The 17,333-nt window shown below is 40.5% G+C and overlaps 1 long non-coding RNA gene across 1 annotated transcript in view; it reads right to left on the bottom strand.

The window, feature by feature from the left end:
- Window positions 1-2,071: 2,071 nt before the first annotated feature.
- Window positions 2,072-17,333, bottom strand: part of LOC133878495 (uncharacterized) — a 33,857-nt gene continuing 18,595 nt past the window's right edge. The window contains exons 3-5 of the long non-coding RNA XR_009901918.1: window positions 2,729-2,806; window positions 2,557-2,645; window positions 2,072-2,361 (exon numbers count right to left, since the gene is read on the bottom strand). This is a non-coding gene — a long non-coding RNA (uncharacterized LOC133878495). The remainder of the gene's footprint in view (window positions 2,362-2,556; window positions 2,646-2,728; window positions 2,807-17,333) is intronic.

Here is a 17,333-nt window from a genome sequence, read left to right as displayed (position 1 = left end):
GAGTGCACTCCCTTAGAGTCCAGATTTTCAAGCCTTCTATGCATTTTTACTTGAAAATTACAATTTTTCTCTCAATGTTCTGCAAAACATTAAAACACAAAAACTAGCCAAAAACATTATAAAATAATAAAACTAAAGGATTAGCTCATGCAAATTAAAGGGTCCAAATATACAATATTTGACACTCATAAAAAATATCCTCAAACTTGCATTTTACTAGTCCCTTAGCAAAACAAAATGAAAAACAAAATCAAAGCCTGAAACATAAGTCCGCTGTCGTGGGAGAAACAATTACATTTAGCATATGTAACAAGCCTTTTAAACCCCTAAGACTCTCATTACAAAGAAAACGGCTCTTTCAGCCGTTTTAAGACCTAAAAGCGGCTCAAAATGGTTTGAGCGGTTTTTTTTAAGCCGTTTTGAAAATGGCTCAAGAGTACCAGTATTAAAGTGCTAATTTGAGCCATTTTTAACTGAAATGGCTCTAATTATAGCCGTTTTGGATAAACAGCTCTAACAGGTTAAAACGGCTCAAACCAGTTAGAGCCATTTTTGTTAAAATAGTTCTAACCTTTAAAACGGTTCTAACCTGTTATAGTCGTTTTGGTTAATAAAATGGCACAAAATAATTTTTTTTTAAAAAAAAAACATTATTTTCTGTTTGGAGTCGTTTTAGGGTCCCTAAAACGATTCTAAATAATTTTTTAAAAAAATAATAATTTAATTTCCTAAAAGAACATATTCAAAAATACTCAATTCATTTATTTGTACAATGTCATTGATTTAGAACCCGCAACTTATCATGTTTAAGAAAACACCCCCATATGTGTTGCATAAAACTACATGGTACATTCAACAAAAGCACACATCAAGTTCTCATAAGTTGACAACCCACAATTATACAGCCCTACAAACAACATACATGGCAATAGAAGAGATACATACACTCTAGTCATGTACGCATCCCTCATTCCTAGTGCAGCAGCAAATGCTACAAAATGGTCTATTCTAGATGTCTTCAAAGGAAGATCTAGAACCTTGTAAATGAAGGAAATAATGAACATTAATTGAACCAAATATATTTTCTTTTACAAGTAATCGCAAATTTATTAAAAAGTGTAAAGGCGCAATCCAAGTACATGGGAAGTATATAAGAGAGAAGCTTATCAAATTGCGGAGAAGAGATCTAAAAAAGCAAGAAAATTCGAAAAACTACAATCTGAGGCAGCAGCCCAAAGAATAAGTCTTAAAGAAAAAAAAAAAATCATTTAATTCCACTAAGGTCCTCAAAGCTACCACCGTGTTCCTCTTATTATTTGCAGGGTTGATGAACCAAATATATTGGCCTCAACTTATTTTTAACTCATTAAAATTGAAGATTTTGGATGTTTTCATCTAGGGAGCATTTACAGTTCCGCTTCTTTCAATAAAAACCCTAAGTTTAACTAAAATATTCTTTTTCCAAGAATTCAAAAAAAATTCTTTGTTGGTAAAACATCAAAAAGATATAAAGTTAGAACTTATACTTACAGTTACAATTTCAACCGAGTAGTAGCTACGATCAATATAATCTCCCATAAACAAGTAATTTGTATCTGGACACTACTAACAAAAATATCAAACGGAAATGAATACTTAAATTGTGTATGTTAAGTGATTAATACCTCCAAGCAAAGACAGTTGAGGTGATAGGAAACCAAAGACAATGCAAGAAGTTTAATCAGATAAAACGTCAACCGGGGAAAAATAAATGCAACAAAAATTAAAACATTCAACCAAAGACGATTCAGATAAAAATGTCACATCTTGCAGTCTCGATTAGGGACAAAAGTGAGTGAAAGTAGAGCACAGCATCAGCGTTGCAATTATTTATATTTATAAGTATCAGCATTGCAATTATAGGCTAGGATGCACAAAAAAATTGAAGGCTCAATATCCACCAAAAGAAAATCGAATAAAAATCTAGGCCAAAATGAATCCTACAAAGTTCTAGCAAATTCATAGACGGAAACTCCCAAAATTACAATCTTCTTTGGAACAAGCCCATAAGCTAAGTCATGAACACCTCAGGTCAACTAAGTCTAGAAGCCTCTTTCACACTTACAAAAATAATTAATCTTAACACATCATCATAAACACAACAACTGCAGTTGGAGAATTTCAATTCTCAAATTGGAAAAACCAGTCAATTCATAAATCTCAAGCAGTAATTGATCACCATTCCTTTTGCAAACATAATATGAGTACAAAGTTGAAATCCCCAGTCAGACAAATACATTTCCCTCCAATGCGAAAAAGCTCTGCAAGATCATGGAACTGCCCATGAATATCGCCACAAATTGTAACAGGGCTTTTAGCATGCTGCAGTCCAAAACTCCAAAATATTAGTTAAAACTTGCCACTCTGATAAATAAACATTAGCTGAAAAACCTGATGATGCATATAAAAGAAAAGCATGCATTCAAAACATCAACAAAAACCATGGCGAACATATAAAGCTTGAATTATGTAATGAAAAATAAATTGATAAGTAATGAAAAATAAAGTTGATACTACCATCAACTAAATTTGCCATTCTGAAAGTTCTTTACCAAAAAACCCATTTATCTTGGCAAATGAGTGCTTTAACTCCTGGTTCTTCTACTCTGTGCAGAAAATAACCCACATGTAATGGAACTAAATTTGTCATAAAAAAGATAACAGAAATCCAACTTTAGACAATACGAACCTAAACTTCATGATCTAATTTTCGTCAACGACTCAATGGCAAGCAGAATTTCTCATCAGACGTGTCATGACAGCTTATCTGGAAGAAGCCAGTAGAGAATTAGGCAGTCAACCATCAATAGTAACTTTTATAGTAAGGAGCTAAATTCCCCCCCCCCCCCCCCAAGCATTCAGTGAGAAATGCAATTTGATATCCCTTAGCATTAGCTGTCAATCCAAATTAGATCAAAAACATGGTCACCATCCTCATCAGTCATATACACATTACATATACAAAAACACATGCATGCATACATACATTCAACCATGCTTGAATTTAGGAAGCTAGTCGAAACTGAAAAAATCCAAAAAAAAAAAAAAAACAACCAAAACACAAATAGACAAAGAACGGCAGAATTTATCAAAAATTGAGATTGAAAACTCTTAAATCCAAAACACCCATTCAGTTTTTAGCTTAAATCAAACTCAGAAATTCTCACCATATTCATTCATCCATTAACAAAGGAAGAGGAAACCTAAAACAACCCCAAAAAATTTTCAATAAATTTACACCCATTCGGTTCCTCTACCGGAAATCCTCCACAAACCCTAAAATTTCTCAATACACATTCGGTTTTTCTAAGGAAAATCCTCCAAAACAAACTAAAAATGAAAATCAAAGCCTTGCTTCCCCGACATCGAGCCATGCCCACCGGCCTCCTACGACGAGTTGTCCGGTGTAGTGAGTGGGCGGGCATCACTAGAAGGTGGTGGGGAGAGAGAGAGAGAGAGAGAGAGAGAGAGAGTGTTCTTTCTCTCCCGGTCTCTCTCTAATCTCTTTGGATTGGACGAAAAGAAAAGAAGAACAAGAAAGAAGAAAGAAAAAACAAAAACAAGGGTTTCAAAAATTTTGAAAAATAAAATGAGGCTGGTGCGTGTCCCGCACGCGGCCCCCCCTCCCACTTGAAGTCATTTTGGAAAAACAGCTCCAGCTGGAGCCGTTTTAGGAAAAAATGGCTCCAATTTGAGCAATATATTATCTAGTTAGTATGTGTGATCGGTCGTGGTACGATCTATGTGATAGGCCATGGTACGATCTATGTGATCGATCGCGGTACGATCTATGTGATCGATTGTGGTATGATCAATGTAATCGATCGTGGTACGATCCATGTGATAGGTCATGGTACAATCAATGTGATAGGTCATGGTACGATCTATGTAATCGATCGTGGTATGATCTATGTGATCGATCATGTTACTATCATGTGTGATCGATCGTAGTGGGATCTAAGTGTGATCGATCGTACTACGATCTATGTGATCGATCGTTGTACGATCTATGTGAGACATTTTTTTTTTTTAAACGACTCTAATTTGAGAGTTTTTTTTTTTTTTTTTTTAAACGGCTGCAATTAAAGCCGTTTTGATCAAAACAGCTCCATTTTGAACCGTTTTTGTTAAAACGACTCAAATTAGAGTCGCTTTAAAAGCATCGCTAATTTGTGCCATTTTCAAAAATTGGCTCTAATTAGAGCCGTTTTTACTAAAACAACTCAAAATTATTTAGAGCCGTTTTAACAAAACGGCTCAAAAAGCCGATTTTTTTGTAGTGTTCCTAGTGGACGAGTGAAGTCTTGTAAGGGTTTGCCAGAAATGATACCCACAAATATTTTAAAGCACTATCTTGTCAATCAAGCAAAAATTTCCACACAAACACATGGTTCATACATCATGGGCATGTTTAACAAAATGAACATCACATCAACATGACATCCAAAATCAATCAACTCATAACTAGAATATTGAGATAGCACATGTTCAAATAAGTGCAGAGTGAGATTAACATAAACTCATGAGGTTTCAATTTTTCTCAAAGCATGTGTATCCAAAGACTCATAAGAATTCTATCAGAAGAAAATAATCAAGGCTTAAATCAAAATATGCAATTATATATATATATATATATATATATATATATATATATATATATATATATATATATATATATATATATATATAATGTAGGCTGTGCAATGCTTGACTCCCTTAAGCTTTCTAATTGACTTATGTAACGAGTGTTGGGTTAGTGACTCCCAAACCAGATGATTTTAGAGCACTAGATGTAGAAACATCCCTAAGGGCTTAATTACTCAAGTAAAAAATGCTACAAAGCCAAACTACCTATACAATCAACCATCTTGAAATTCTCATCTTTTTATGCAAACACTCAATGCTTAGTAAGGCAAGAGGCTCGGTTACTCAATAAGAACTCAAATTGATGATATTATTATTATTATTATTATTATTATTATTATTATTATTATTATTATTATTATTATTGCCAAGGTTTCATCAATAAGTCATCCTACAAATCTCAAGACACTCATTCTCAAATCAAATTCCATAGCTCACAGAACCTATGCTAATGTGTTTGCAATAAACAATTCAAACACGTGAAGTCTCTCTAATTCAACAGATGAGTCAAAAGATTTTTAGATTTTTAACGGCATACAATGTTCAACATGTTAAACAAACCAATGATATGCAAACCACAGTAAGATGTAATCATACTTAATCAACAACATAACACAATGTTTTTTTTTTATACACAAAAGCAACAAAAATAATAGACAGAAATGTCTACCCCACTCCCAAACTAAAATGACACATTGTCCCCAATGTGACCAGAAATACAATACTAAATGGGCGATGCAAGTCAGACACAACGTAGAATAACGCTCCCCCAAACTTGGACGGCGAACACTACCCTGAAAATCACAACAAAAATAGAACAAACAAGATCAAATGATGAGGAAAATAATGAGGGTTGCCTCCTACAAGTGCTAAGTTTTCAGTCTTCAGCCAGACTATCCACAACTAACGACAATCACTCTGAGTAACTCGGATTCCTCCAAAAGGGTCGTCTCAACCTCCGAGCACTACAACTCCAAGAATGGTCTTAGTCTTTGTCCATTAACCTTGAAAGTAGTACCATTCTTTGGATCCTCAATCTCAATGGCCCCATGAGGAAAAATTGATCAAATAATAAATGGGCATGTCCATCAAGATCGAAGCTTCCCTGAAAAAAAAAAAATGTAGACATGAATTGTAAAGAAGGACTTTTTGACCGGGTTCAAAAGATCATCTGAAAATGCTCTAGTCATGATCTTTCTTCATTCGTGCCTTGTACAACTTTGCACAATCATAGGCATCATTCCTCAGCTCCTCTAATTCATTGAGTTGGAGCTTCCTCTGTGAGCCAGCCTTCGTGAGATCGAAGTTCAGCTACTTGATCACCCAGTATGCTCTATGCTCCAACTCCATCGAAAGATAACATGCTTTGTCGTACACAAGACGATAGGATGACATGTCAATCAGGGTCTTGAATGATGTCCGATAAGCCCACAGTGCATCATTCAAACAGAGAGACCAATCTTTTCTTGACGGGTTCACCATCTTTTCCAAAATCCTCTTGATCTCTCGGTTTGAAATCTCCACTTGACCACTCGTCTGAGGGTGAACCTTATGTGTGGTGAAATACTTCTTCATCAGCTGCTCAAAAATCCAGTTGCAGAAATGCTTACCTCCATCACTAATAATTGCTCGAGGAGTACCAAAACGAGCAAAGATAGTGTCTCTCAAAAACTGAACCACAATTCTGTGGTCATTGGTCTTGCATGCAACAGCCTCCACCCATTTGGACACAAAGTCCACAACAACAACAATGTACAAATAGCCAAAGGAGTTTGGGAATGGTCCCATGAAATCAATGCCCCACACATCAAAAATTTCAACAATCAAAATGGAGTTGAGAGTCATCATATTTCATTGTGAAATACTCCCTAGCTTCTTACAACGCTCACACAAGACACAATAAGTGTGAGCATCTCAAAAAATGGTCGACCAATAAAATCCGCACTGCAAAATCTTTGTAGCGGTCTTCTTCACACTGAAGTCGCCTCCACAAGCATGATCATGACAAAAGGAGATGACATTGGGTTGGTCATGCTCAGGGATACATCTCTTAATGATTTGACCGGGACAATACTTGAAAAGTACTTCACCATGGCCAATAACTTAGACTTATCTTGCCGCCCCCAATGCAAAAGCATATGACCGGTGACAAGATAGTTCACTATATCAACAAACCACGGTGAAAGAGTGTAAGCAATGAGCATCAATTGCTCATCAAGGAAGGTCTCAGAGATGGGGGTAGCCTACTTAGTGAAATCCACGATAATCCTCGAAAAATGATCGGCCACCACATTTTTGGAACCCTTCTTATCCCGAATCTCTATGTTGAACTCTTGCAGCAGTAATATCCATTGGATGAGGTGAGATTAGCATCATTTTTGAAGAAAAGATACTTCAATGTCGCGTGATCCGAGTAGATAATGACTTTCGATCCTAGCAAATAAGATCGAAACTTGTCCAAAGTAAAAACGACTGCCAACAACTCCTTCTCAGTGGTCGAATAGTTGAGTTGGCATCATTCAAAGTCTTGCTCGAATAGTAAATGACATGGGAAGCTTATCAATGCACTACCCCAAAACAGCTCCAACGGCATAATTTGATGCGTCACACATGATCTCAAAAGGGTTACCCCAGCTGGGTGGCTGAATAATGGGTGTGGACATCAGAATCTTATTCATGGCCCCAAATGCCTTCTTGCAATCCTTATCAAATACGAATGGGGCCTCCTTCACCAACAACTTGCACAAGGGCCTGGCGATCTTGCTGAAATCTTGGATGAATCGTCAGTAGAATCTTGCATGGCCTAGAAAAGAACGATCCTCCTTCACCATACGTAGGGGTGGAAGATTGGAAATCATATCCACTTTTACTTTGTCAACCTCTATTAATAATTATTGACTTCTAATTTAACCAAGTGAGTGTTTGTGTGCAACAAAATATCTTAAATGCAGAATTTAAAGAAGACAAGATATTTATTACAAAGTGAAAACTCTGTGAAGAGAAAAATCACTCCGGGGCAGCCAAACCCAGGAACTCCACTATCCAAAAATAAAGCTAGTTACAAGACACTCGTACTCACATACCCTTATGCAATAGTCATACCTTTAACTCTGACACGAAGCCTATCGTGAACGCTTCCCAACCAGATCTTCCACCTGAAGGGGTTTTTTATGGATTCATTTACCTTAGGGCCGACCCCTAAATTCTGTACAAAATACAAGCCTATAGCCCCCCATTTATAGGCTTAAGGAAACCCTAAATCTGCTGAAAAATGGACTCTAGCTGTCGAGTGTCCAGACGGAAGTTAGCCTCGTCCAGACGGTTTTCTGTGATATCCATTCAGAAACAGCGTAATTCTATCTTTATCAGGTCCGCGTCCGAAGGGCTTGACCAAGCGTCCTGGCGGTCTTTGCTATAACTCCTTTCTGCATTCGAACAGAACACTGGAATATTCTGAAATGCTGGACAGCATCTAGACTTGTTGCCACGTCGTCCGAACGGCTTGTAGAGACTCCCTAACAATGTCGACTTCTAAAATCCAACTCCTTGTTGAATACTGATTGACCTAGCGTTCAGACGGTGAAAACTGCTGGACATTAAGGGGCGTCCGGACACCTTCAAAGGCCCGTCCGGATGGTTGCACAGGAACCGGCCGTTCTGACTTGGAAATTGCATGGAATCTTCATGGACATCTTCTTAGAAACCTGTGACCATACACAAGGTATGAAATGAGACACTGTCCATATTACTTGAAGACTCTGAATAGAACCGATAATCCTGTTAAAAAACACCGTTACATAAAGTGTTTTTGTCAACCAGAATGTTGCCAATATAAAATACTAACAACCTCAATCCCCCAATGAGAAATGACTTACCCAAGTCCAATACCTTGCTTCACCATAAAATGGCATTTCTCCCAATTGAGCACTAGGTTCTTCTCCTTGCACCGCACCAAAACCAAAGATGGAGAAGTCATCCATGAATATCTCTAGGAAACGTTCTACCATATCAGAAGATGTTGATCATGCACCACTGAAAAGTAGCGGGTGCATTGCATAACCCAAAGGGCATGTGATGATAGGTGAACGTCCTAAAAGGACAAGTGAAAGTTGTCTTCTCCTAATCTTCGGGTCCACAGGGACTTGGTTATATCTAGAATAACCATTCAATAAAAAATAGTACTCCTGCCCTACCAATTGTTCCACCATCTGATCAATAAATGGGAGTGGGAAATGATCATTCCTACTGGCGGTGTTCAACTTGTGGTAGTCTATGCAAACTCTCCTTTCTGACTGAATCCGAGTTAGTACCAACTCTCCATCCTTGTTTTGTACTATCGTCACTCCAGCCCGCTTAGGCATAACATGAATCGAGCTCACCCACTTGCTATCAGAAATCAGATAGATGATACTTGCATCCAACAACTTAATCACTTCTCCTCTCACAACTTCCTACATAGCTGGATTGAGCCTCCTCGGTGGCTCCCTCGATGGTTTGGCGTCCTCCTCCAAATGTATCTTGTGCATCACCACCGAAGGGCTAATTCCCTTAATATCTTCAATGGTCTAGCCGATAGCTTCCTTGTGCTCTCCCAAGACATCCAATAACTTCTCCTCTTGAGCAACAAGTAAACCTATAGCTATAATTAAAGGCAAAGTCTCTGTTAGACCTAGGAACTTATACTTAAGATTGTCTAGTAGGGGCTTAAGTTCCTTCTTGGGAGGCTCAGGTACTGCTACCTCCTCATTCTTATTGCTCTCCAAATGAGCAAACTCCAAAATGGCATCTGCTAGCTCAAGTAGCTTGTCCAAGTCCAAATCCTCTCCAAACTAAGTAAAACATGCCTCCAGGGGGTCCTCAATGCTTGATTCTTTGACAGCTTCCTCAATGATATCCTATGTCAAGCATGGACTTCCGATCTCAGCATACCCCCTGGGCTGGTTGCTGATATCAAAGATATTCAGTTGCACCATTATATTGCCGAAAGAGATCTTCATCACCCCTGTCCTACAATTGATCAGGGCATTAGCCGTAGCTAAGAATGGTCGCCCTAGGATCGCCAGTATTTGAACTCTAACATTCTAAACCGGTTTCGTGTCGAGCACAATGAAATCCACGAGGAAGTAAAACTTGTCAACCTTAATTGAAACATCCTCAATAATTCCCCGTGGTATCTTTACTGACCTGTCAGCCAACTGAAGTGTCATGGAGGTGGGCATCAATTCTCCTAACCCCAATTGTAGGTAAACCAAATAAGGTAAGAGATTAATGCTTGCTCCAAGATCAAGTAAAGCCTTCTCAATTCGGCTGACTCCTATCATGCAAGCGATAGTAAGACACCCAGGGTCCTTGTACTTGATGGGTAGCTTGCATTGAACGATAGAACTGACCTGCTCGGTTAAGCACACTTTCTTTGGGACATTAGTCTTGTTAGTATTTTGGCCTCATTCTGTGTTTTGGACAAAATCATTTATGTGTAAAGATGCTGTAAACATGGATTCCACTTGTCAGAGCATTTTCAGAAGACTCTGCACTGCGAAAAAGATAGAAGATTTCAGTTTCCCTGTCAGCCGTCCGGACGACGTGTCATCCCGTCCGGACGCCCATCTGTCCATTGTTCCATCTGTTCGGACGATGTGTTCATCCCGACCGAACGCTAGACAGACCAACATCATCCGTCCGGATGACGTATCTTTTCCGTTCGGACCCTACACTATATCGAGAAGCTTCTGTTCTAGCTTGCATCCATCCGGACCTCTCAGCAGCCCGTCCGGACGCCTATCAGTACTCGAACAGTCTCATATTCTTTCCAAATTCCAATAAAGGGAATATCGATCAACCGTCCTGACGATGTGGTATCCCTTCCGGACGCTCGTCTCCTTAAGGCAAGAATCGCAATTCAAATTTCACCGTCCGGACGTCAGTCAGCCTTGGTCCAGGCCCGCGCCCATCAATTAAGGAAATTGCCGATTTGACTTCAACTGTTCGAACGTCTGCCTCTCTTGGTCCGGATGCACTCATAGCAGATATGGAAATTGCGTGTTGAAGAATTGCTGTCCGGACGTTTATCCCCTTGGTCCGGACGCGCTAAGCCTTATATGGAAATTACTTGCAGCGGACGTACGACCGTCTGGACGTCAATGTCTCACCGTCCGAACGCAGGTCTTAAACAAGAAAGATTTTTAGCGAAATTTTCAAAAAATCCTGTCGCACAGTTGTCCGTCCAGACGGCCCAAGTTCACCGTCCGGACGGCGTCCGTACATATTACAGAAGTCGCCCATTCTGCACCTCAGCCTATAAATAGAAGCCCCTAGGCATTGAGAACTGCAAGAATTCGGTATTAAATTCCACAAGAGCTCAGAGAAGTTCAAGATCCCTCTGAAGCCGTTTCAAGTGTGCTGCACTACAACTGAAGTCTATCTTAGAGGTCGGCTCTAAGGTAAAGAATTCCATTGAAGACCCCTTCAGGTAGGAGACCTAGTTGGGAAGCGTTCGTGTTGGGTTACACGTCAGAGAGCAAGGTATGACTACTGCATCGGTACATGTGAGTGTTACTATCTTGTATCTAGCTTCGTCTTCTGAATAGTGGAATTCCTGGGTTTGGCTACCTTGGAGAGGTTTTTCTCTTAATTGAGTTTCCACTTCGTCAACAAAAACTATGTGTCTTTTATTTTCCGTTGTGCTTGATTTTTGTTGACACCTGTTGCACACACTTTCTTTTAGAAGTCAATTTCAATTTTCAATTGGTATCAGAGCTTGGTACACTCTGAGAAGATTAAATTCTTGAGTGTCATTTATTTTTGACTTCTATTTGCTACTATGTCTCAAACTCTTAATTCTGTTCCTATCTTCGATGGTACGAACTATGGCTATTGGAAAGCTCGGATGCGATTTTTTTTAAAATCTATTGACTGTTGGAATATTGTTGAAACTGGTTGGACTAAACCAGAGGATACAACACTTGAGACAGTCCCTCTAAAAAACGCCCGACTTTCCAATGATAAAGCCCTCCATGCTCTATGTCAAGTACTTTCTCCTTCTGAATTCGCCAAAATTTCAAACTGCGAATCAGCCAAAGAAGCATGGCAAATCTTGGAAACAACATATGAAGGCACGAAACTTGTTAAATCTGCCAAACTTCAAATGTTGATTTCAAGATTTGAAAAAATTAAGATGTTGAAAGAAGGCCTTTGGAGAGTTTTACTCCAAGATGAGTGACCTGAGGAACTCCATGGTGAGTCTTGGGAAACCTATCTCGGATGTAAAACGCATCCAAAAGATTCTAAGATATTTGCCTGAGCGTTTCAGAATCAAGGTGACCACCATTGAAGAAAGCAAGGATCTTGAAGAGATGAAGATTGAAGAGCTGGTAGGATCTCTTCAAACATATGAGCTATCTCTGCCCCCGGTCAAGAAGATAAAGACCATTGCCCTAAAAACTTTCAAGAAGAAGGTAGAAGCATCATCTGAAGATGACTTTGATGATGAAGAAAAGATTGTGGCTATATGAGCCAAAAATTTCAGAAGACTGATGAAAGATGATCGTTTCAAGAAGAAGTTTTCTGAAAGAGTTAAGAAATCTCCCAGAGAAGCTGAACCTAAGGAAGAAGATAAGAAAGATCCCAGAGGATCCCAATGTTTTGAATGCTCAGGCTTTGGGCATATCCGGGCCAATTGCGGGAATCTTAGAAAGGGCAAAGGGAAAGCGTACAATGTGACTCTCAGTGATGAGTCAGAAGAAGAAGCTCCAGAGTCTGAGAAATTTCTGGCCTTTGTAGCCCCACATGTTGAAGAAGAAGACTCGTATTACTCAGAGCATAGTGATAGTGAGGAAGAGCTCAAGGAGGCCTAAAAACACTCTACATAGAGTATGAGAAACTGAGGGAAGGCCGAAAGCAGCACCTTAATGATCTGAATAGTTTACAGACCGAGAAGAGTTCATTGCTGCTCAAAGTACAAGAGCCTGAGGAAAAGCTACTAGAGACGCAGCTCCAGCTAGAGAGAGTCACTGATGAGAAGCTGACTCGTATGTTGTCTATCCAGAAGAGCCCAAATGACAAAACTGGCCTCAGGTATGTAGCTCCCTCTTCCGATGTTCCTTCTTCCACAAAGACTGTGTTTGTAAAACCTACAGTCCCAGAGCCTCCTCCCACTGTTGAAGATAAAAAGAAGGAAAAGGTCAACGATGATGTTCTAGGCACTTAGGAGCCTCATTCCATCATAAGACCTCCCATTTGCCATCACTGCGGTCTCAGTAGGCATGTTCACCCTCAGTGCTCCCTACTGAAAGCACAAAAGGCCAAAGCCAAGAAAGAAGTGCCCAGACAAGCTCATTATGGCACTAGAACAGGCACCTCACCAAGCACCAAGGTATCAGTATCAAGCCCATTGGTCTCATGCTCCACAACATCAGTGGCCTCAGCAGCGGTTTGTACCAGCCAATCACAGTGGCAACTACAAAAGCAAACCCAAGCAGTTTAGAAGGCCTCAGAAGATGAAAGAAGAGCAATACTCCAGTGAGCCTCCTATCTGGATGCAAAACATGATGGAGTGGATGATGCAGTCCTGCCAGCAACCACCCACTGGAAGGCAGGCATGGGTAAAAAAGGACAGCTACCTTATGAGGGGGTACAAACGCACCTAGCAGTTTCGGGTGTTCATGCCTAGGATTCAGTTCCTAATCCTATGGCATCAGGTTTGATTGCTCAGTTTACTTGACATATTGTTATATGCAATCTAGGAACTAGTTGTGTTTGCCCCCTATGTTTCTTGAGAGAACTGTGCAAGTACTTTTTGGGGAAGATAGAAAAAGCAGGTCGAGCGACTGTTTTTCTGTAATGGCATCATTGAGCGTATACAGGTTTGATCTTGCCTTTGCATATGATGTCTTTTCCATATTGCTTGTTGTTTTGTTTTTTTTTTTTTAAAAAAAAAAAATGGGGAGAATTTGCAGGATTTATTTTCTCTTGGCGTTTTAGATATTGCATGTCTTTTTGCCTGATATCTCAATTCTGTAAGCATTAATCTACTCTGCTTAGATATAATTGAGCGTTTATGACTATATTGGCCAAATGTTTTTCCTGTTTATACAAAAAGTAGGATAGCTTCTTTTCCTCATGGGATGAAAAAGGTGCACTATCCCGGGCTCCCCTAAAGGTACATCTTTCCTTCTCTAGCCTCTTTGTTTCTAGAAATTCTGGACAAGAGAAGAAGTTTTTGATAAGATGACCAAATTGACCTCATGCTAGTTGAACCTAGAGCCTATAAACTCTAGCACTCCCTATAGTTTGCAGCACCATAAGAAACAAGCAGTTAATCGTATGAAATCTATGCTTTACAGTATATATTCTCTGCTTATGTGCTACATTTGCGTTATGCCTTGCCCTTTACGTGCAAGTAAAACATTTACGTTGTCCTTCATGATACAAGTAAATCACTTAGGTGCTGCATCGCAGGGGGAGTGTATCAGATGAGGGTGGCTAGGCCCTAGTAAGGTTTAACTTTTGGCTTATCCTCCATTTATTTTCTCCCCTGTCTAAGAAAATCTGGTTGCTATTGGTCAAAATATTGAAAGTCATACCTTGTAAGAAAAGAGTCTTCACACACACACATGCATTGAGTGAGTTGAGTTGTCTATTTGAAATTTTCTATGACCAGGAAAAATACTTGTGCTAATTAAAATCACAACTCTCTTTTATATCTCTGTTTAGTTTTGAGATGCTCTCTGATTGTGTTATCAGTTGATTATACATGCATGTTCTGACACAGACTTGAGAAAATTTTATCTTTGTAAAATTTTCTTCAGTTTTTCTGGTGTTTCAATGTGTAGCGTCTGGACGGTCCCTCTTGGCGTCCGGATAGGTGGAGTTCAGCAGTTTGGACGGTCCCCATTTTGGAGTCCGAACGGACGGCGTTCTGAAGTCCGGACGGAATTTGTTCCACGTCCGGACGTGAGCTATCATCCTCGTCCGAAGGGGTAATTTAATTCGTCCGAACGTGCATAACCGTTTTGCTCCTTTCTGAGGCAACGCGCATCCAGACGTCATCAAAACACCGTCCGGACGGGTACCCCACAGAGGCTATAAATTGCCTAGTTCGCCGCTTTCTCCCCTCATACCCCACAAATTTTTCTCCTTGGCATCTTGTGAGTACGTTCTTTTAGTTTTTGGGGTGATCTCATTTTCTGTGTGCATTCTCACTCTCATTCCAGGTATTTTTTTTCTTGTCTTATTTCTTTCAGTTTATTTTACAACTGTTAGATTTTTTTTTTTGAATGTTTTTGGGATATTTGCCATGCTGAAATTCCTTGGACTTAATTGTGATATTCTCTATTTTTATTTTTACAAAAGTCCTTGTTACTGATGTTATTCTGCCAAATTTTTATTACGCTAACAAGAATATTTTTTGGATTATTTTTGGCAAAATTCTTGTTGGTTCTTTTGCAAAATCATGTCTGCCATCAGCTCTCAGCGCCGGGTCCACCAGAGGACAGAGGAAGAGCAGAGTGCCTTCCAAGCCAAGATCATGGACCGCAATGTCCTCGCTGAGTGGAACGTGGTACGTGCTGACATCATGGTGCCTCCATTGGATAGAATTTATGAGACTATCCAGACCTATCACTGGGGCTACCTCTACACTTGTGCCTGCATCGTCCTCACTAGGCTAGTCAGGCTCTTCTATGCCAACCTTGAGGTGGCTCGGGATGATGAGCATGGGGTGGTACTGCAGTCCACTGTTGACGGCCACATCATCACTGTAGATCCCTAGACCATCAGTCGGTTCCTCAGGGTACCAGTCCTTGATCTGCCTGCCAGTCCTTACAATGAGGTGGTGCTTCCTCCCTCTATGGACGATCTCCGAGAGTTCTTCCATGCCGTTCCACAGGGTGAAGGGCGTCATACCAACATCAGGATTGGTGCACTAGCTCCGGCTCATTGTATGTTGGCCAAAATTGTTCAGCACAATCTCTGGCCAGTTGCCAGGCGCAGTGATCTAATACTGAAGAGGGCACAGTTTGTTTATACTGTTCATCTTTGCTTGCCTTTCTGTCTTTGCAAGCATATGCTGGGAGTCATGCTCGAGGCTCGTCATGAGAGCAATGCCAGTCTCCCCTTCTGCTGCCTAATCACTCAGATCATCCTTCAATCAGGTATCAATGTGAATGGAGAGCCTAGGATGAAGATCCAGCAGCCCCTCAGCAAACAGACATTGATGAAGTCGAATGCGCAGCTGCGACGAGAGGATTCTGATGATGACATGCCTGCTGCTATGCATGTTGCTTTTCTAGACGTGGCTTCATCCTCTCATACTGTCCCGCCATTTGAGCCAGAGGCTAATTATTCTCAGATCATGGAGGCCTTAGCTGCCATTCAGGGAGGAATGTCCACCATGCAGCAGTCCATCTCCTCTTTGCATCTCGAAGTGCGGTCCATCAACAACCTGTGGAGCAGACCCATTTGGACCTTCAGGAGTGCCTTTGAGTCCATCATCCGGACAACAGTGATGATGAGGATGCTGCAGCTCAGACTGTACACATGCCAGAGGATGTTTGATTTCCCTCTGTTTTTATTATTTTTTGTTATTTTGAGACATTTTGATAGTTTCTGTTATTTTGTTAAAAACTTAAACTAATATTACTCTGTTTACCCAGGTCCTTCTGAGACCGTTAGGGGGAGTAATTTTTATGACAGTTGGTTTTATTACTCTATTTTACCCTTTGTCCCTTTGTGACAAAAAGGGGGAGTAATTTTAATTTTTGGACCGGGAATGTATTTCCAAACCGGTCAAGTGATTTTTGTCCCAGAATGGCCAAAGGGGGAGTTTGTTAGTATTTTGGCCTCATTCTGTGTTTTAGACAAAATCACTTATGTGTAAAGATGTTGTAAATAGGGATTCCACTTGTCAGAGCATTTTCAGAAGACTCTGCACTGCAAAAAAGATAGAAGATTTCAATTTCCCTGTCAGCCGTCCGGACGACGTGTAATCCCGTCCGGACGCCCATCTGTCCACTATTCCATCCGTCCGGACGACGTGTTCATCCCGACCGGATGCTAGACAGACCAGCATCATCCGTCCGGACGACGTATCTTTTCCGTCCAGACCCTGCACTATATCGAGAAGCTTCTGTTCCAGCTTGCATCCGTCCGGACCTCTCAGCAGCTCGTCCGGACGCCTATCAGTACTCGAACAGTCTCAGATTCTTTTTAAATTCCAATAAAGGGAAGATCGATCAACCGTCCGGAAGATGTGGTATCCCGTCCGAACGCGCATCTCCTTAAGGCAAGAATCGCAATTCAAATGTCACCGTCCGGACGTCAGTCAGCCTTGGTCCGGACGCGCGCTCATCAGTTAAGGAAATTGCCGATTCTACTTCAACCGATCGGACGTCTGCCTCTCTTGGTCCGGACGCATGCATAGTAGATATGGAAATTGCGTGTTGAAGAATTGCCGTCCGGACGTTCATCCCCCTTGGTCTGGACACGCTAAGCCTTATATGGAAATTACTTGCAGCGGACGTGCGACCATCCGGACGTCAGTGTCTCACCGTCCGAACGTAGGTCTTAAACAGGAAAGATTTTCAGCAAAATTTTCAAAAAATCCTGTCGCACAGTTGTCCGTTCGGACGACCCAAGTTCACCGTCCGAACGGC

This window comes from Alnus glutinosa, chromosome 9 (assembly GCF_958979055.1).
Source record: "Alnus glutinosa chromosome 9, dhAlnGlut1.1, whole genome shotgun sequence".
NCBI lineage: Eukaryota > Viridiplantae > Streptophyta > Magnoliopsida > Fagales > Betulaceae > Alnus > Alnus glutinosa.
The sequence above is the reverse complement of the archived record's forward strand: the minus strand, read 5'-3'. Positions and strand labels throughout refer to the sequence as shown.